The 22643-nt window shown below is 34.3% G+C and overlaps 1 long non-coding RNA gene across 1 annotated transcript; it reads left to right on the top strand.

Annotated features, from left to right (window-relative positions):
- Nucleotides 1–7536: 7536 nt before the first annotated feature.
- LOC141380911 (uncharacterized) lies at nucleotides 7537–21824 on the top strand. Its single transcript, XR_015526257.1, has 3 exons — nucleotides 7537–10592; nucleotides 17370–17497; nucleotides 20462–21824. It is a non-coding gene; the product is annotated as an uncharacterized LOC141380911 (long non-coding RNA).
- Nucleotides 21825–22643: the final 819 nt, after the last annotated feature.

The following is a 22643-nucleotide window of genomic DNA, read 5'->3' as shown; positions in this document are numbered from 1 at the left end:
TAAGGCTTGGTTGTGTTCATAAGATGCAAAGCAATGTGTGCTCTTGCTTCATGTGTAGAAAATCACATTATTTTTTCATATATCTGATCATATACAGCTACTCAGCTAACATGAAAATGACTGTCATATTTCCTAGTTCTTCTGAAAGGCCCGTCCTCAAGAGGCTCTGATTGGTCAGCTAACATAATGTGTTGTGATTCGCATTTTAGCTGTCTTTGCCATAACATAACAGTGCTTCTGGCCACGCCTCTTCGCCGCGCCATGTGTGTGGGCGTGGTGAATGTGTGTAACTGGAAGCCCTTGTGATCTCACTAGCCTGGATGTATTATATGTAGTCTCCAAACTTTGTAGTCTCCCTTTGCATTGAACTTTCAGCCTATTGCATTAGGAGATGTTGTTTATGTTTACACAGCTACAGTACACATCAACTAAAGTTTAAAATATGATCACAGTGGACCACCCCTTTAACACATCTCCTTTTCAGACCAGCACGCCCATGATTCCACAAAGTGGCGAAATGGATTTGCTATTTAAACAGCGAGGCCCAAAACGCGAAAATGACAGTTGCGCTGGTCTAAAAATAGCAACAAATCGCACCATACACATCTTGCACCTTATTGCGCCGGGTATATGGTAGGGCCCCTAGTATATAATAATTGAGCACTAGCATTTAATAAATAAGGACTGGTGCTTAATAGAAAAGACACTAGAACCTAAAAAAAAAACAAAACTAGTAGCTTTAAAATAGATACTAGTAATGTTAAATGATACAATGGCCTGTCATAGTGAGAAAACCACCTGACCTTACGAGATCACACTTATTTGAGTGCAGCCTCAACCACCTGTCAGACAGACAGCAGTGTAATATGAAACGGAAAGGGTCGTGTGTTATCGTGTAATTCAATAAAGAGAAATACAGAGATTTCTTTCTTTTTTTTTTTCAGCATCACTTGGAGACCACAAACCTAATGAACTTGTTTGGGTCAATAATTCTGCTGTAAGTCTCTTTGCATAAAGTTCAGAAGGAATAGCTCTCTGTTTACAGTACATCAGCATTATGGGTAATATTTGTTTTCTGTAAAAGAACTTACTGTATTTCTGACATACTGTGTTTGTTGAGGATAATAAACCTGAGCTAACATGAATTTATAATGCAGTAAACAGAATCAGTTAGATTAGATTTTACATTTAGTAATATTTTAAAACTAAATAGTTAATTTTTCATACAGTTCTGTTGAACATTTATTCCATTTGGTATTATTTATTTGTTACAGTTTTTTGTTAATATTTTATTATTAAAATGAGAATTAGGGCTTTGATGAATATATACAATTTTATAATTTAATTTTATATCTTTTTTATTTATCAGTTTTTTTAGCTACTTTGGATTAGCAATTTATATTTAGGAAGGTGTATATAGTTTGATGAAAATATTTTTTTCTTCTTTTTTACCATGTAAACTACTGATGACTTTTCTTCCAAATTTTAAATGAGAACTGTGGATATTTATAGATTATAAAGCTTTATAGATTTAAATAACATTGACATTATACTGAAACGATTCATGTATCGCATTTTGAATTTTTGAGTTGGATTTGTGTATTTATGAATCGCGTTTTGAGTGAACAAATTAGATTTGTGTATTGATATATTGCGTTTTGAGTTTACAAATTAGATTTGTGTATTTATGAATCGAATTGGATTTGTGTATGTATGAATCGCATTTTGAATTTACATAATGGATGTGTATTTATGAATTGCATTTTGAATTTACGAATTTGATTTGTGTATTTATATATCGCGTTTTAAGTAAGCAAATTAGATTTGTGTATTCATGTAACGCGTTTGATTTTACAAATTGGTTTTTTGTATTTATGAATTTCGTTTAGAATTTACGAATTAGATCTGTGTATTTTTATATCGCGTTTTGAGTTTACAAATTGGATTTGGTATTTATGAATCTTGTTTTGAATTTACGAATTGGATTTGTGTATTTATATATCGCGTTTTGAGTTAACAAATTTGATTTGTGTATTTATGTATCGTGTTTTAAATTTACTAATTGAATTTGTGTGTTTATGAATCTCGTTTTGAATTTACAATATTTGTGTTTTTTAGTTAAATTGGATTTGTGTATTTATAAATCGGTTTTGATTTTACAAATTGGATTGGTGTATTTATGAATCGGATTGGATTTGTGTATTATTAAATTGCGTTTTGAATTAACGAAATGGATTTGTGTATTTATGAATCGTGTTTTGAATTTACGAAATGGATTTGTGTATTTATGAATCACGTTTTGAATTTACGAATTGGATTTGTGTATTTATGAATCGAATTGGATTTGTGTATTTTTGACGCGTGTTTTGAATTTATGAATTGAATTTGTGTGTTTATGAATCGCGTTTTGAATTTATGAATTGGATTTGTGTATTTATGAATGAAGTTGTGAATTTACGAATTGGATTTGTGTATTTATGAATCGAGTTGGATTTGTGTATTTATGAATCGGGGCATCTGAATTTACGAATTTGATTTGTTTATTTATGTATCGTGTTTTAAATTTACTAATTGAATTTGTGTATTTATGAATCTCGTTTTGAATTTACAATATTTGTGTTTTTTAGTTAAATTGGATTTGTGTATTTATAAATCGGTTTTGATTTTACAAATTGGATTGGTGTATTTATGAATCGGATTGGATTTGTGTATTATTAAATTGCGTTTTGAATTAACGAAATGGATTTGTGTATTTATGAATCGTGTTTTAAATTTACGAAATGGATTTGTGTATTTATGAATCACGTTTTGAATTTACGAATTGGATTTGTGTATTTATGAATCGAATTGGATTTGTGTATTTTTGACGCGTGTTTTGAATTTATGAATTAAATTTGTGTGTTTATGAATCGCGTTTTGAATTTATGAATTGGATTTGTGTATTTATGAATGAAGTTGTGAATTTACGAATTGGATTTGTGTATTTATGAATCGAGTTGGATTTGTGTATTTATGAATCGAGTTGGATTTGTGTATTTATGAATCGGGGCATCTGAATTTACAAATTGGATTTGTGTATTTATGAATCACGTTTTGAATTTACGAATTAGATTTGTGTATTTATGAATCACGTTTTGAATTTACGAATTAGATTTGTGTATTTATGAAACGCGTTTTGAATTTGTGAATTGGATTTTGTAAATGTAAATTGTGTTGTGGATGTATAAATTATATTTTTTAAATGAATAAGATTTGAGACTGATCTGCCTTCATTGATGTTTTTTATGTGATATTTTACTGTTAATTAATCATCGGAAATCAAAGTTGAATAAAAACGCAGAATATATATTTACATGTAATAAGTAATAATTCCTGACCAAAGCAATGATACATGTACAGACTATATTTAAGAACTACATTTCTTTATGGAGCACATAATAGGATGCTGTAAACGTTAAGCACTGTCTGTCCATGTGTAGCTAACCTGAAAACATTTCTGAGAAATGGCAGCTTGAGGGAAAAAAAACAACAAATCCTTCTCCAGAGATTATTTAATGGACATTGAGCTTTAAAACCAACCATGTGCGTAAAGAGATTGTGTTACTGTTCTCTTGAGTGTGAATTCATATGTGCTTGTCACATACTTGTAATTTATACACAGTCATATTGAGATGCATACATCAAAACTACCAATTTCACACCATTAATCTGCTCCAAACCAGAAACGTTTACATGCAGCGCTCACTTGAAATCAATCTCAATGCATAGCAGACCTTATTTGTCAACTTCTTTATGTATTACTATTACTTTTTTATGACAGCAAATGTAATGGTTTATGCAATTACTAGTTAACAAACATATTAATGAACATGTGCTTAAGCTTAGAAACTCCCAAAAAAATACCTTTCTTGTTTGTTCAAATTACCTATTAAACCAAGTCAAACCAACATGATTCTTAAGGTTTTTTTTTTTTTGGACAACTTAATTGTTCAATGTACTTAAATATGTACAAATAATTACATTGACGTAATCAAATTGTTTTGGGACAACATGAAAGTATTGTGTGGAACCCAGCATTTTTACAGTGTATATTTACACAAAAAAGGTGAAGATATTTTCTAAACATTTGCATTTTAGAAGTAGACTTATAATTCTAATCTCATTTTGCTTTAATGATTGTGTTTTTAAATTGTTTGTGTGTGTAGGTCTGACACAACTTGATGGTGAGTATATGCACATTTCTTCATTATTTTTTTGCTAAATGTTACTGGTACACAATAAAAGTGGTTGTAACCATGGCCACAATATGTTTAAAGTGTATTTATCTTATTGTTTTGTCTAAACCAAAACTAAATCAAATGGCTTAACACAACTTAAAATGAATCTCAATGCATAGCAGATAATATTTTAAAATATTTGATATATAAATTTTTTTTTCTTTTGTGATAATTTTATTCACAAAAGCAAATGACTTCTTCATATCCACTATCCCACTACCCTACTATATCTGTTTCTTATTAACAAAAACAGGTAAAAATATTTGATAAAAAAGAACTATTTTTTATAAGTAAATAGCAATAAAATATTAAATAAATTAGCAATAATAAATCTTTTTCAAGTGAAGTTTTAAAGAAAGAATTCAGCCAAAAATGAAAATTCCCCCATCTTACGCAAATAAAAATGTGGCTAAATTTTTTTTAATGTATTGTCTTAACTGAGATTCAATCAAACTCTAAAAATTAAACTATAGTATAATACAAACAACAACTAAAAGCCCATTTCGACTAAACCACACCACACTACACTACACTACACGACGACCTCAAAACATTACAAATTTCTGAGTCTGCCTCACATACTGTATGTGAGCACTTTTGAGGGTAACACATTACAAGTAACGCGAGTTACATAATAATATTACTTTAATATTAAGTATCGAGGAAAATAACGTATTACAAGTAACGCAAGTTACGTGATAATATAACTTTATTATTAAGTAATGTGTAAAGTAACGCATTACAAGTATCCCCGGTTACGTTATATTATTACTTTAATATAAAGTAACGAGTAAAGTAATGCATTACCTAAATTAAGTAATAATATTTGAGTTAGTTTTTAAAATTGTAACTCGTGTTACTCGAGAGATTATTTAATTTGCTTTTAAAAAATAATTTGCTGAATGAAAATGAATGTAATCACACTGAATCACACTCAATGAGATGATGAGTTACCTGTGGGAACAGACAGAAACCAAGATGGGAGAGCCTTTCATTTCTGTGATGGAAGTATTCTCGTTATTTTGAACACATGGAAAAAAAATAAATAAATAATTATCTCAAGTGGTTTTACTGAACTAATAAGACAAAAATTCACAAGCTTTCAACTTCCATTAATCTGTGTATACAGCATATATAGTGTCAGGAAACTCTCAGAAGGTAACATTACTCTTATCTTTTTTTTATATTAGATTTTTTTTAAGTAAATGAAGGTGTAGGTTATACAGTGTGTCATTAAATGCAGAGCTCCTCTATTAAAAACAAAAATAAAAACGCCTTGCAAGTTAGATCAAGCCTCAGGTATAAAAAAGTAACTCAAAAGTTATAACGCATTACTTTCCATATAAAGTAACTAAGTAAAGCAACTAGTGACTAGTGGAGTAACTCAATACTGTAATGCATTAATTTTAAAAGTAACTTTCCCCAACACTGTAGGTGAGTGGGCTTAACAAACCACCAACAAAAACATGTTCTTTCATCTCTATGACACTTTAACCAACACATGCAGTTTTGCACATTTGCATCAGACACTTTTACAATCACTCCTCATCTCTTTAAAAAAGCTTTGCATTTCTGAAGTGTGCTTCACACAGGTGAGTGGGCCTGACAAACCACCTGTAGAAACACTCTTTTCTCTTTTTTTCCCATCCTCACTCTAGCACTGTGTATTTCTCTATGCTTTGTGTATTTCCGCTTCTTGTTGAATCGCTAAATCCCGTGGACAAAATTGTCTGCTAAATGACTAAATATAAATCATGTGTTTATGATTTTATGTAATTTTTTTTTATTGAGATTCATAACTCATCTGAAAGCTGAATAAATAAGCTTTCCATCAATGTATGGTTTGTTAGTACAATATTTGGCCTATACACAACTATTTAAATATCTGTAATTTGAGAATTCCAAACTGTTTTGATATAGTGACTAATGGAAATGTACGTGATATCTTAATTTAACATGATCTTTACTTAATATTGTAATGATTTTTTGGTATATATATTGTTTTTACACATACAATGCACTTTTTGACTATTGGCAAATATTTAGTTGAAGTCACAATTATTAGCCCCCCTGTTTATTTTTTCCCCAGTTTCTGTTTAACAGAGAGAGGATTTTTTTTCAACTCATTTCTAAACATAATATTTTTAATAATTTATTTCTAATAACTGATTTCTTTTCTCTTTGCCATGATGACAGTAAATAACATTTTTACCAGATATTTTTCAAGAGACTTCTATAAATTAACTGGGTTAATTAAATTAATAAGGCAGGCTGGTGTAATCAGGCAAGTTATTATATGGTTTGTTCTGTTGACTATCGAGAAAAACAGCTTAAAGGGGCTAATAATTTTGACCTTAAAATGTTCATTAAAAATTTAAAAACTGCTTTTTTTCTAGCCGAAATAAAACAAACAAGACTTTCTCCAAAAGAAAAAATACTATCAGACATACTGTGAAAATTTCCTTGCTCTGTTAAACATCATTTGGGAAATTAAAAAAAAAAGAAAAGAAATCAAAGGGGGGCTAATAATTCTGACTTCAACTGTATACCCAAAGATATAACTATTATATATAACATATAACTGGTTTTGTGTTCCAAAGTCACTTGAAATAAATCTCAATCAGACCTTATTCATACTTTACTTAAAATATTCTTGTTTACATATAATAAAATTCTACTTTCCAATCTACTTTGTTCTTTTGAAGATGTTTCGTTATGATCCACATGTCTAATTAACAAACATATCCTTTTTATAAAAATCTTTATACAACCTCTTAATAAAACGTGTGTCACTGGCTGTACAAATGTTTAGATATGTTTCTAAAAAGGTTCCCCTGCTCTCCATTTTCCATTTGCAGGCTCCTCCAAAAGCCGAAACCTTTTCACTGAGACGTTTTGCGCCTGATTAGCTTCTTCTGAAGTACCTCACATCCCAGCTCCATCTTAATGCCGTCGGCAGCCATCGAAGGCCTCGCCACGCGGTGGAAATGATCATTCCCCCATTACCGAGGCTCCACTATTTTTAACTGGTGAATGAAACCTCCTAACCTTTCCCTGTTCACTCCTCAGCACATGTCTGAAAGGTAACTGCCCCAATAATGCAGCGCGACATGCGTCAGGTGTACGCCAAACCGAGGCCCGTGCTCCAAGAAATCAAGCTAATTTAATAGTTCTCTGTTAGAGTATGCAGAGTGAAGAGCTCTCGTAAAAGTGTTACCTGCATCGCTCCGGCTTTAGAAACGCACACGAGGTCATAGTTGGAGTTAATGAGCCTGTATAAATTGGATGATATTATTCTTTCGAAATGCTGGAAACATGGTTAAGTGGGATAATAGCGCAGACGGCTTCCGCTGTGCGCTTCCATTTTTGTAGACGAACGGCTAACTAAACAAATAAACAACAGTGGAGTCAAGCTAAGTCAACATGCTTGTAAAAATAGTTTTGAATCTGCGAAACGTCAGGGTTGGTTGTTGATTTGTTTTGGAGATACGTGAACCTTTGATTGAAGTGATGTATGTACATATTAAATTCATAGTTAGGTCGTGAAACAGTGATATTGTGATGTTTAGTGGGTTGTTATATGTATTTTACACATCATCAGTGTCTTGGATTGTGTTTTCTTAGATATATGTCACCATAAGTTTAGTCAAATTGAAATATTAACCCCTTATACATGCTTATGGACATTTTTTGTCTTATTCATTTACGTTTTTGTGATCATTTTAGCTGTTTTGATGTAAAAAGCAAAGATTTTGACCAAAAAACAAAACAAAACTTCTTTTATAATAACTAACTATCAAAATAGTTAAACTCAGAACCTTCATAAAACCACATAAAAACTGAAATATTTCATCCCAGTCCCATTTAAGCTCCTATTTTTATAAACCTGTAACTAATTCAACAAATAAACAACAGTGGAGTCAAGCTAAGTCAACATGCTTGTAAAATAGTTTTGTTTAATGCGAAACGTTGTGGTTGGTTGTTGATTTGTTTTTGGAGATAGGTGAACCTTTGATTGAAGTGATGTATGTACATATTAAATTCATAGTTAGGTCGTGAAACAGTGATATTGTGATGTTTAGTGGGTTGTTATATGTATTTTACACATCATCAGTGTCTTGGATTGTGTTTTCTTAGATATATGTCACCGTAAGTTTAGTCAAATTTAAATATCATGCCTGCTTGTGGACATTTTTTGTCTTATTTGTTTGCGTTTTTGTGATTATTTCGGATGTTTTAATACGAAAAGCTAAAACTTTGGCAACCAAAAAACACTTTAGCCTCATATCCTTTCATAATAACTTTTCAAAATAGTTCAACTCAGAATCTTTACGAAAACCCATCAAAACTGCACTATTTCACCCCAGTCCCATTTAAGCTTCTATTTCTACAAACGAACGGCTAACTAAACAAATAAACAACAGTGGAGTCAAGCTAAGTCAACGTGCTTAATAAAATAGTTTTGAATCTGCAAAACGTCATGTTTGGTTCGGTTTGGATTCTTTTGAAGCTTTGATTGAAGTGATGTACGGTTGAAGTCAGAATTATTAGCCTTTCTGAATAATTAGACCCCCTGCTTATTTTTCCCCAATTTCTGTTTAAAGGAGAGCAGATTTTTTCAAAATATTTATTAACATAATAGTTTTAATAACTCATTTCTTATAACTGATTTATTTTATCTTTGCCATAATGACAGTACATAATATTATACTAGATATTTTTAAGACACTTCTATACAGCTTAAAGTGACATTTAAATGCTTAACTAGGTTAATTAGGTTAACTAATCAGGTTAGGGTAATTAGGCAAGTTATTGTATAACGATGATTTGTTCTGTAGACTATCGAAAAAAAAAATTGCTTAAAGGGGCTAATAATATAGCTGCTTTTGTTTTAGCCGAAATAAAACAAATAAGACTTTCTACAGAAGGAAAAACATTATCAGACATTCTGTGAAAATTTCCTTGCTCTGTTAAACATCATTTGGGAAATATTTAAAAAAAGCAAATAAATAAATAAATCAAAGTGGGGCTAATAATTCTGACTTTAACTGTATGTACATAATATATTCATAGTTGGGTCATGAAACAGTGATATTGTGCTGTTTAGTGTATTGTGATACATATTTTATACAAAATCTTGGATTGTGTTGAGATATATGTCACCGTAAGTTTAGTCAAACTGAAATATTAACCCCTTGTAGACATTTTTGTCTTATTCGTTTAAGTTTTTGTGATCATATTGGATGTTTTTATACAAAAAGCTAAAACTTTGGTAAAAAAAAAAAAAAAACTTAGCCTCATTTTCTTTCATAATAACTACACTGTAACAAATGGCTGTAAAGATTATAGCATTTGTTACAGCGGCTGACTGTGTTTAATAATACAGCATTTTGCTGTAAAATGTGTGATTTCTGCGGTCATGTGACAGTTTAACAGTTTTGTGTGAGGGCATTCAGCGCAGCTTCTGGCCTGGCAATTCTGTTTACATCATAATATACCAGAAGGAAGCTGAGTTCATTCAGAGGTAATGATTGACTTCTGTATCTGCTTTTTATGTTATGTACATGTGTTTCTTAGATTCTCTATAATTTGTTAATAACCTTTTAAGTATGCACAATGTTTGTCAACTCAAGATATGAAATTAGCTTTTTTCTTTTAGGAGAAAATGATTTAGATGTTACCCTGTTTAACACTGGCTAAAGGGGTAGTTAATTCATTCACTCCCATCTCCCATAAGTATTTCCAAACCTTTGAGTTTCTTTCTTCTGTTAAACAGAAAAGATATTTTGAAGGAAGCTAAAAGCCTGTAACTATCGACTTCCATTGTGAGAAAAAAAAAACAATACTTTGGATGTCAATGGTTACAGGAGTCCAACATTAAAACATACTGCAAAAAGGTTTAAAATTAGTAAAGAGTAAGTGAATGATGGCAGAATTTTCATTTTTGTTTCAACTATCCCTTTAAAGTGGATATTTCAGATAATAATATCTACAACTTTGAACAAGTAAGGTTCTAAGGACTGGTGTTGAGAAATCCTTGTATGAAATGAGATACAATTTCTAAAATCTGACTGCCTTCCTCAAAAGCAAAAACTTTAGTTTTAAAATCTGAATGACACATTTTCTGTTTCATAATCCTTTAGGCACTTCATAAGTAACAATCCAAAAGGAACAAAGGCTTTTAAGTGAAAGGTGGCATTCAAAAAACAAACAAAAAAAAAAGGACAGCTGGTTTAGAAGAAACAGGCTGATGTGAACCTTCATGGCGCTACTCTTTTCTCTAAATTGATGGTTTATCAGTGGAATTTGTGAAATGTAAGAATCACAACACACACAAACACACACCAAGAGTGTTTTTTCCTTTTCTTTGATAACTTCATTGTACTTATTCTGTCTCTCAATGTATCTGTCATCTCTCCATCTGTCTGTATCTATCATCTCTCCATCTGTCTGTATCTGTCATCTCTCCATCTATCTGTATCTGTCATCTCTCCATCTGTCTGTATCTGCCATCTCTCCATCTGTCTGTATCTGTCATCTCTCCATCTGTCTGTATCTGTCATCTCTCCATCTGTATCTGTCATCTTTCCGTCTGTCTGTATCTGTCATCTCTCCATCTGTATCTGTCATCTTTCCGTCTGTCTGTATCTGTCATCTCTCCATCTGTCTGTATCTGTCATCTCTCCGTCTGTCTGTATCTGTCATCTCTCCATCTGTCTGTATCTGTCATCTCTCTGTCTGTCTGTATCTGTCATCTCTCCATCTGTCTGTATCTGTCATCTCTCCATCTGTCTGTATCTGTCATCTCTTCATCTGTCTGTATCTGTCATCTCTCCATCTGTCTGTATCTATCATCTCTCCATCTGTCTGTATCTGTCATTTCTCCATCTGTCTGTATCTGTCATCTCTCCATCTGTCTGTATCTGTCATCTCTCCATCTGTCTGTATCTGTCATCTCCATCTGTCTGTATCTGTCATCTCTCCGTCTGTCTGTATCTGTCATCTCTCCATCTGTCTGTATCTGTCATCTCTTCATCTGTCTGTATCTGTCATCTCTCCATTTGTATCTGTCATCTCTTCATCTTTCTGTATCTGTCATCTCTCCATCTGTCTGTATCTGTCATCTCTCCATCTGTCTGTATCTGTCATCTCTTCATCTGTCTGTATCTGTCATCTCTCCATTTGTATCTGTCATCTCTTCATCTTTCTGTATCTGTCATCTCTCCATCTGTCTGTATCTGTCATCTCTTCATCTTTCTGTATCTGTCATCTCTCCATCTGTCTGTATCTGTCATCTCTCCATCTGTCTGTATCTGTCATCTCTCCGTCTGTCTGTATCTGTCATCTCTCCATCTGTCTGTATCTGTCATCTCTCCATCTGTCTGTATCTGTCATCTCTCCATCTGTCTGTATCTGTCATCTCTCCATCTGTCTGTATCTGTCATCTCTCCGTCTGTCTGTATCTGTCATCTCTCCATCTTTCTGTATCTGTCATCTCTCCATCTGTCTGTATCTGTCATCTCTCCATCTGTGTGTATCTGTCATCTCTCCATCTATCTGTATCTGTCATCTCCATCTGTCTGTATCTGTCTGTATCTGTCATCTCCATCTGTCTGTATCTGTCATCTCCGTCTGTCTGTATCTGTCATCTCTCCATCTGTCTGTATCTGTCATCTCTCCATCTGTCTGTATCTGTCATCTCTCCATCTGTCTGTATCTGTCATCTCTCCATCTGTGTGTATCTGTCATCTCTCCTTCTATCTGTATCTGTCATCTCTCCGTCTGTCTGTATCTGTCATCTCTCCATCTGTCTGTATCTGTCATCTCTCCATCTGTCTGAATCTGTCATCTCCATCTGTCTGTATCTGTCATCTCTCCATCTGTCTGTATCTGTCATCTCTCCATCTGTCTGTATCTGTCATCTCTCCATCTGTCTGTATCTGTCATCTCCATCTGTCTGTATCTGTCATCTCCGTCTGTCTGTATCTGTCATCTCTCCATCTGTCTGTATCTGTCATCTCTCCATCTGTCTGTATCTGTCTGTATCTGTCATCTCCGTCTGTCTGTATCTGTCATCTCTCAATCTGTCATCTCTCCATCTGTCTGTATCTGTCATCTCCGTCTGTCTGTATCTGTCATCTCTCCATCTGTATCTGTCATCTCTCCGTCTGTCTGTATCTGTCATCTCTCCATCTGTCTGTATTTGTCATCTCTTCATCTGTCTGTATCTGTCATCTCTCCATCTGTCTGTATCTGTCATTTCTCCATCTGTCTGTATCTGTCATCTCTCTATCTGTCTGTATCTGTCATCTCTCCATCTGTCTGAATCTGTCATCTCTCCATCTGTCTGTATCTGTCATCTCCATCTGTCTGTATCTGTCATCTCTCCATCTGTCTGTATCTGTCATCTCTCCATCTGTCTGTATCTGTCATCTCTTCATCTGTCTGTATCTGTCATCTCTCCATCTGTATCTGTCATCTCTTCATCTTTCTGTATCTGTCATCTCTCCATCTGTCTGTATCTGTCATCTCTCCATCTGTCTGTATCTGTCATCTCTTCATCTGTCTGTATCTGTCATCTCTCCATCTGTATCTGTCATCTCTCAATCTGTCATCTCTTCATCTTTCTGTATCTGTCATCTCTCCGTCTGTCTGTATCTGTCATCTCTCCATCTGTCTGTATCTGTCATCTCTCCATCTGTCTGTATCTGTCATCTCTCCATCTGTCTGTATCTGTCATCTCTCCATCTGTCTGTATCTGTCATCTCTCCATCTGTCTGTATCTGTCATCTCTCCATCTGTCTGTATCTGTCATCTCTCCATCTGTCTGTATCTGTCATCTCTCCATCTGTCTGAATCTGTCATCTCCATCTGTCTGTATCTGTCATCTCTCCATCTGTCTGTATCTGTCATCTCTCCATCTGTCTGTATCTGTCATCTCCATCTGTCTGTATCTGTCATCTCTCCATCTGTCTGTATCTGTCTGAATCTGTCATCTCCATCTGTCTGTATCTGTCATCTCCGTCTGTCTGTATCTGTCATCTCTCCATCTGTCTGTATCTGTCATCTCTCCATCTGTCTGTATCTGTCTGTATCTGTCATCTCTCCATCTGTCTGTATCTGTCATCTCTCCATCTGTCTGTATCTGTCTGTATCTGTCATCTCCATCTGTCTGTATCTGTCATCTCCGTCTGTCTGTATCTGTCATCTCTCCATCTGTATCTGTCATCTCTTCATCTTTCTGTATCTGTCATCTCTCCATCTGTCTGTATCTGTCATCTCTCCATCTGTCTGTATCTGTCATCTCTCCATCTGTCTGTATCTGTCATCTCTCCGTCTGTCTGTATCTGTCATCTCTCCATCTGTCTGTATCTGTCATCTCTCCATCTGTCTGTATCTGTCATCTCCATCTGTCTGTATCTGTCATCTCTCCATCTGTCTGTATCTGTCATCTCTCCATCTGTATCTGTCATCTCTCAATCTGTCATCTCTTCATCTTTCTGTATCTGTCATCTCTCCATCTGTCTGTATCTGTCATCTCTCCATCTGTCTGTATCTGTCATCTCTCCATCTGTGTGTATCTGTCATCTCTCCATCTGTCTGTATCTGTCATCTCTCCATCTGTCTGTATCTGTCATCTCTCCATCTGTCTGTATCTGTCATCTCCATCTGTCTGTATCTGTCATCTCTCCATCTGTGTGTATTTGTCATCTCCATCTGTCTGTATCTGTCATCTCTCCATCTGTCTGTATTTGTCATCTCCATCTGTCTGTATCTGTCATCTCTCCATCTGTCTGTATCTGTCATCTCTCCATCTGTCATTATCTGTCATCTCTCCATTTGTCTGTATTTGTCATCTCTCCATCTGTCTGTATCTGTCATCTCTCCATCTGTCTGTATCTGTCATCTCTCCATCTGTCTGTATCTGTCATCTCTCCATCTGTCTGTATCTGTCTGTATCTGTCATCTCCATCTGTCTGTATCTGTCATCTCCGTCTGTCTGTATCTGTCATCTCTCCATCTGTCTGTATCTGTCATCTCCATCTGTCTGTATCTGTCATCTCTCCATCTGTCTGTATCTGTCATCTCTCCATCTGTCTGTATCTGTCATCACTCCATCTGTCTGTATCTGTCATCTCTCCATCTGTCTGTATCTGTCATCTCTCCATCTGTCTGTATCTGTCATCTCTCCATCTGTCTGTATCTGTCATCTCTCCATCTGTCTGTATCTGTCTGTATCTGTCATCTCCATCTGTCTGTATCTGTCATCTCCGTCTGTCTGTATCTGTCATCTCTCCATCTGTCTGTATCTGTCATCTCTCCATCTGTCTGTATCTGTCATCTCTCCATCTGTCTGTATCTGTCATCTCTCCATCTGTCTGTATCTGTCATCTCTCCATCTGTCTGTATCTGTCATCTCTCCATCTGTCTGTATCTGTCATCTCTCCATCTGTCTGTATCTGTCATCTCTCCATCTGTCTGTATCTGTCATCTCTCCATCTGTCTGAATCTGTCATCTCCATCTGTCTGTATCTGTCATCTCTCCATCTGTCTGTATCTGTCTGTATCTGTCATCTCCATCTGTCTGTATCTGTCATCTCCGTCTGTCTGTATCTGTCATCTCTCCATCTGTCTGTATCTGTCATCTCTCCATCTGTCTGTATCTGTCTGTATCTGTCATCTCTCCATCTGTCTGTATCTGTCATCTCCATCTGTCTGTATCTGTCATCTCTCCATCTGTCTGTATCTGTCATCTCTCCATCTGTATCTGTCATCTCTCAATCTGTCATCTCTTCATCTTTCTGTATCTGTCATCTCTCCATCTGTCTGTATCTGTCATCTCTCCATCTGTCTGTATCTGTCATCTCTCCATCTGTGTGTATCTGTCATCTCTCCATCTGTCTGTATCTGTCATCTCTCCATCTGTGTGTATCTGTCATCTCTCCATCTGTCTGTATCTGTCATCTCTCCATCTGTCTGTATCTGTCATCTCTCCATCTGTGTGTATTTGTCATCTCCATCTGTCTGTATCTGTCATCTCTCCATCTGTCTGTATTTGTCATCTCCATCTGTCTGTATCTGTCATCTCTCCATCTGTCTGTATCTGTCATCTCTCCATCTGTCATTATCTGTCATCTCTCCATTTGTCTGTATTTGTCATCTCTCCATCTGTCTGTATCTGTCATCTCTCCATCTGTCTGTATCTGTCATCACTCCATCTGTCTGTATCTGTCATCTCTCCATCTGTCTGTATCTGTCATCTCTCCATCTGTCTGTATCTGTCATCTCTCCATCTGTCTGTATCTGTCTGTATCTGTCATCTCTCCATCTGTCTGTATCTGTCATCTCTCCATCTGTCTGTATCTGTCTGTATCTGTCATCTCCATCTGTCTGTATCTGTCATCTCTCCATCTGTCTGTATCTGTCATCTCTCCATCTGTGTGTATCTGTCATCTCTCCATCAATCTGTATCTGTCATCTCTCCGTCTGTCTGTATCTGTCATCTCTCCATCTGTCTGTATCTGTCATCTCTCCATCTGTCTGAATCTGTCATCTCCATCTGTCTGTATCTGTCATCTCTCCATCTGTCTGTATCTGTCATCTCTCCATCTGTCTGTATCTGTCATCTCTCCATCTGTCTGTATCTGTCTGTATCTGTCATCTCCATCTGTCTGTATCTGTCATCTCCGTCTGTCTGTATCTGTCATCTCTCCATCTGTCTGTATCTGTCATCTCTCCATCTGTCTGTATCTGTCTGTATCTGTCATCTCCATCTGTCTGTATCTGTCATCTCCGTCTGTCTGTATCTGTCATCTCTCCATCTGTATCTGTCATCTCTTCATCTTTCTGTATCTGTCATCTCTCCATCTGTCTGTATCTGTCATCTCTCCATCTGTCTGTATCTGTCATCTCTCCGTCTGTCTGTATCTGTCATCTCTCCATCTGTCTGTATCTGTCATCTCTCCATCTGTCTGTATCTGTCATCTCCATCTGTCTGTATCTGTCATCTCTCAATCTGTCATCTCTTCATCTTTCTGTATCTGTCATCTCTCCATCTGTCTGTATCTGTCATCTCTCCATCTGTCTGTATCTGTCATCTCTCCATCTGTCTGTATCTGTCATCTCTTCATCTGTCTGTATCTGTCATCTCTCCGTCTGTCTGTATCTGTCATCTCTCCATCTGTCTGTATCTGTCATCTCTCCATCTGTCTGTATCTGTCATCTCTTCATCTGTCTGTATCTGTCATCTCTCCGTCTGTCTGTATCTGTCATCTCTCCATCTGTCTGTATCTGTCATCTCTCCATCTGTGTGTATCTGTCATCTCTCCATCTGTCTGTATCTGTCATCTCTCCATCTGTCTGTATCTGTCATCTCTCCATCTGTCTGTATCTGTCATCTCCATCTGTCTGTATCTGTCATCTCTCCGTCTGTCTGTATCTGTCATCTCTCCATCTGTGTGTATTTGTCATCTCCATCTGTCTGTATCTGTCATCTCTCCATCTGTCTGTATCTGTCATCTCTCCATCTGTGTGTATCTGTCATCTCTCCATCTGTCTGTATCTGTCATCTCTCCATCTGTCTGTATCTGTCATCTCTCCATCTGTCTGTATCTGTCATCTCCATCTGTCTGTATCTGTCATCTCTCCGTCTGTCTGTATCTGTCATCTCTCCATCTGTGTGTATTTGTCATCTCCATCTGTCATTATCTGTCATCTCTCCATCTGTCTGTATCTGTCATCTCTCCATCTGTCTGTATCTGTCATCTCTCCATCTGTCTGTATCTGTCATCTCCATCTGTCTGTATCTGTCATCTCTCCATTTGTCTGTATTTGTCATCTCTCCATCTGTCTGTATCTGTCATCTCTCCATCTGTCTGTATCTGTCATCTCTCCATCTGTCTGTATTTGTCATCTCTCCATCTGTCTGTATCTGTCATCTCTCCGTCTTTCTGTATCTGTCATCTCTCCATCTGTCTGTATCTGTCATCTCTCCATCTGTCTGTATCTGTCATCTCTCCATCTGTCTGTATTTGTCATCTGTCTGTTTATTGTGTTTTACTTTGTCTTATATGTTTTTCTCTTTGTTTCTAGGAACTCTTATGGAGCATCCAGTGGTCGTGCAGTACCTGGAGCTGATTTGTTGGATAACTCTATGGACTCACTTGGGACCCAAAAATGTTACATGCATGATTTAAATAAACGTTGACCTTCAAGCTAACGTGAGTTTTTTTCCTTCTTTTTAAAAAAAAAAGTAATAGATGATTCATCTGTTTTAAACAACACTATGTGCACTTAAATTGTTTAGAGCTAAAGGAGTTAATAGTTTACAAAAAAACAGTTTAAATTTAACATTTTAAATTCTTACAATTTACACAGACATTCCAGTATTTTACTGTATAAAATACAGTAGTTGTAAAAAATACAGTAAACAACAAATACAGTTCCCTGTAGATTTTACAGTAAACAGCTGACGGTAGGGTTGCCAGTTGATTACTATATTTTTTACAGTAGCAGTGATGTAATTTAATGTAATTGAAACGTTGTGGTTGGTTTTTGATTTGTTTTGGAGATACGTGAAGCTTTGATTAAAGTCATGTATGTACATATTATATTTATAGTTGGATTGTGAAACTGTGATATTAGATATATGTCAACCAAAAGTTTAGTCAAATTGAAATATTAACCCCTTATGCCTGCTTGTGGAAATTTTTTGTCTTATTTGTTTGCATAAGTAAACAATTAACAACAGCAGAGGCATGCTAAGTCAACATGCTTGTAAAAATTGTTTTGAATCTGCGAAACGTCAGGGTTGGTTGTTGATTTGCGTTAGAGATACATGAAGCTTTGATTGAAGTGATGTATTGAAGTAAATATTTGTCACCATAAGTTTAGTTGTTCAAATATTAACCCCTTTTTTGTGATCATTTTGCCTGTTTTAATGTAAACAGCTACAGTTTTAGCCTAAAAACAACTTAGCCTCATTTTCTTTCATAATAACCAGGTAATAAAAATTTAAATATAAATATATTTTGAAAACTGCTTTTATTCCAGCTAAACTAAAAGAAATTAAACTTTCTCCAGATAAAAAGGGAAATACTGGAGTAATTGGAAAATTCCCTTGCTATGTTAAACCACGTGGAAAATATTTGAAATAATAATAATAATTCACATGCATACTGTATATAAACCATTTACAAGTATTTTTGTGTTTTTTACTGTAGTTTTTGTCAACATTTTGGCTCTGTTAAAGCAAACAGCTTACTTTTGAGGAAAAAAAAAACTATTTCAGAGTACAGTGAAAACATTACTCAAAGATGATTCATTGTGTTTACGAATTTTTTTTTCAAGGTACAGTAAGTGGTTGTAAACAATTAATTTGGGCTGAATTTAAACAAACAAATAACAGTAAGTTGAACATTATTAAATTTAATTTGTTTGTTTAAATTCGGCCCATATAAATTGCAACAATTTCGCAAAAATGTTTTTTTCCGAATAGGTAAAAAATTATTTAACTCAAAACCATAAGGACAAAAATGTCCTCATTGAGACCCATTAAAACCCACGATATTTCACTTCAAATATATATTCTTTGTTAACATGTTTGCATTTTTATTAAAAAAAAATGTTTTTCAACTTTTTAAACACATTTTTCAGGTTTTCATTGAGCAAATAATTACTTTTTCCCCGTTTTCTGCTAAGTGCTGCAGGCCATATTAATTCAGATTTTGTAATTATTATTATGTGGGTGTATTTTTATGAAGATCAGAGTTTGTTTTGTATAAACGGTTAAAGTCAGAATTATTTGCCCCCGTTTACTTTTTTTTTTTGCAATTTCTATTTAATGGAGAGAAGATTTTTTTCAACACATTTCTAATCATAATAGTTTTAATAACTCATTTCTAATAAATCATTTATTTTATCTTTGCCATGATGACAGTAAATAATATTTAACTAGATATTTTTAAGACACTTCTATACAGCTTAAAGTGACATTTAAAGGCTTAACTAGGTTAATGAGGTTAACTAGACAGGATTGGGTTTTTAGGCAAGTTATTGTAAATCGATGGTTTGTGGCTATCAAAAAAATATAGCTTAAAGGGGCTAATAATTTTGCCCTTAAAATGTTCATAAAAAAATTAAAAACTGCTTTTATTGTAGTCTAAATAAAACAAACAAGACTTTCTCCAGAAGAAAAAATATTATTACACATACTGTGAAAAATTCTTTGCTCTGTTAAACAACATTTGGGAAGTATTTAAAAAAGAAACAAAAAAGAGAAATCGATCAAAATTACAGTCGTTGTTGGTGCGTAGCCCAGTGGTTAGTGCGCCAACATATGGTGCGGCAGCACTCCGGGCGTCCCGAGTTTGAATCTTGAACTGAATTGTGGACCTTTCCCGATTCACCTTTATCGCCCTCTCTTTCACTTAATTTTCTGTAAACTTACTATCCTGTTAAATAAAAGCAAAAATAAAAGTAGTTTTGGATCACTGGAAAAGCAAAATAAAAAAAAGTGTTTTTTATTAAAAGAAAATAAGTGGCAATTGTGGAAAAAAAATGTAAAGGGTTAAAATTCTCAAAATGAATGAATTTTGTTAGTTGTCAAAACACTGTAAAACCCAACAGTCAACTTCATCAAATGAAATGAGTGTAGTTAATTTAGGTTTACCAACAGTTAAATTTGCTCATTTGAAATGAGTATTGAACTCGGTTTTGAAGGTAATGGGTTAATTAAATACCTCATTACTTCAAGTTAAATGGAGTAAGTTTAAAGTACTCGTATAGATTAGTTTTTTTTTTTTACTCAAATGGTTTGTGGCTATCGGATTCCTTAAACAGTTTGAGTTGCCTTAACTTATTTGGTTTTACAGTACTCAGTTGATTTGAGTTCTCTTTATTTATCAGGATTTACTGTACTCAAATTGCTTCGTTTACTCAAATGAATTTTCACAGGACTCATTAGGATTAGTTTTTGAACTTAAATGGTTTGTTGCAATCAATATCCTCAAACGGTTTGAGTTACCTTAACCTTTTGGGTATTATAGTGTAGGGCTGATGCTGATTAAGAAATATATAGGAAAAGTATACATTGTTTTAGATATTTGGCCTTGGTATAAATATGACAATGTGAATGCTAATCAAACTATTGAGAAATTATATATATATTTCTTTTTCTTTTCCAGGCCACAAGAATATAACACAAGCTTGAGCATACCCTTATTTACCAACCTCTAATATCAGGAGGACTTTTGAACAAATGAAATTCATCCCTGCGTCATATTTTGGCCTTTTTTTTTTTAATCCTCAAATGTTGGCACAGTATTTGTACCCCATGTCTTGAACACTCTGTCAACATTTAATATCATCCATGCTAGTCTTTCCCTTCGTATGACCAATATTGATTGAGAGTTGCAGTTCATTTTCTGTGAGCACCTCGAGGGTCGATTGTTCAGAAATCCTGCAAGGAAACGGCAAACCCTGCAAAGACACTCAATAAAATGAAACTTTTGTTGAGCCACAGAAAAGAAAAAAGCGGGACAAGCCTAAATATTGACAAAACATATTTGACTAGGGCTTGCTGTTCTCTGGATTTTGTCAAGCTGTACAGGAGCTTCGAGCCGGCTGTGAATTGAGAATGAAGGTCTGCACGCTGCTGCATGTCCACTGAACCCCATGGCTGTTGGAGTGAGTGCAAGACTGACTTCATTTTCTTTCTCAACCACAACACCTAGATTTGGCGTCAACAATGCAGAGAAGGAGAGTAATAAAAAGGGAGAGAGAGAGAGAGAGAGAGAGATGGAAATAATAAGGAAGGGTGGAAAAGAAAGAAAAAAGAACAGAAAAATGTAAGAAAGAACAAAAGAATGAAACCAAGAACGACAGAAAAAAATGATAGAAAAAGGAAAGATAGAAATAATAGGGAAGGATATAAAAACAAAGAAAACGCAATGAAAGAAAGACTAAGATTGATAGAAATAACAAGGGTGAAAAGATAAAAAAACTAACTAATCAAAGAAAAAATATCTAATGAAAGGATGAAAGAATAAAAGTAAGAATAAAAAAAAAACAAAAAGAATGAAAAAAGCAAGAATGAAAGAAAAAAATGAAAGTAAGATGAAAATAATAAGGGTGTAAAAGAGAAAGAATGAACTAATAAAAAGAAAAAAACTAATGAATGAAAGAATGTAAAAACAAAAACAATGAAAGAAATAATGAAAAAAGCAAAAATAAAATAAAAAAATGAAAGAGGAAAAGAAATGATGATGGAAATAATAAGGGTGTAAGGAAGAGAGAACAAACTAATGAAAGAAATAAAGAACAAAGAATGAAAGAGAGAGAAAAAGAAAGACTAATGCGAGGAGGAAATAATAATGCTGTAAAAGAAAAAACAAACTAATGAACGAAAGAAAGAACAAAAAAATGAAAGTTAAAATGAAAAAATCAAGGGTGAAAGAAGAAATCAAGGAGAGCAAAAAGATTGATGTGAGGGAGAAAGGAAAATTGAAATAATAAGGAAGGGTGTAAAAAAAGAAAGAAAAAAGAACAAACTAATAAATTAATGAAAGATAGGATAAACAAAAAAGAATGAAAGAAGTAAGGAAAAAAGCAAGAATGAAAGAAAGTGAGCAAAAGAAAGACTAATGTGAAGAGGAAAGGAAAATGGAAATTATAAAGAAGGTTGTTAGAAAGAATAGAAAGAACACACTAATGAAAGAATGAACTAATGAATGAATGAAAGAAAGGATAAACTAAAAAGAATGAAAGAAATAAAGAATGAAAGAAAAAATGAAAGACATCAAAAGAAAAATGTATGTGAAGAGGAAAGGGAAATGGAAAAATAATGAAGGGTGAAAGAGAAAGAACAAGCTAATGAATGAAAGAAAAGACAAACAAAAAAGAATGAAAGAATGAAAAAGCAAGAATAAAAAAGAAAGAAGGAAGATGGAAATAATAAAGAAGGGTGGAAAGAAAGAACAAACTAATGAATGAAAAAAAGTACAAAACAGTGTTAACAGTAACTTACTTGTAACAACTATCCAGTAGTTGCTGTATTTCATAAAACAGTAGAATTACTGTAATACTAATTACAGTAGTGTTGCATTTACTGTAAATTTTACCTGCAAAAATGTAAGGAGTTTTTCACAGTCATTTGTAATACTGTATTGCAATTACAGTAACTGATTATTTCCCAGAATTCATTGAGAAATCAACAGTAACATACTGTAAGTCATGTGCACATTATGAAAATAATGAAAATACAATTTGTATACTGTGAAAACAACAATAAATACAGTAACAAATTGTACACAGCTTATACAGTGAGAAACTGTTAAGAAATGCAGTATAATACTGTGAAAACAAACA

Source organism: Danio rerio, chromosome 25, assembly GCF_052040795.2.
Source record: "Danio rerio strain M-AB ecotype USA chromosome 25, GRCz13ab, whole genome shotgun sequence".
Lineage (NCBI taxonomy): Eukaryota > Metazoa > Chordata > Actinopteri > Cypriniformes > Danionidae > Danio > Danio rerio.
The sequence above is the reverse complement of the archived record's forward strand: the minus strand, read 5'-3'. Positions and strand labels throughout refer to the sequence as shown.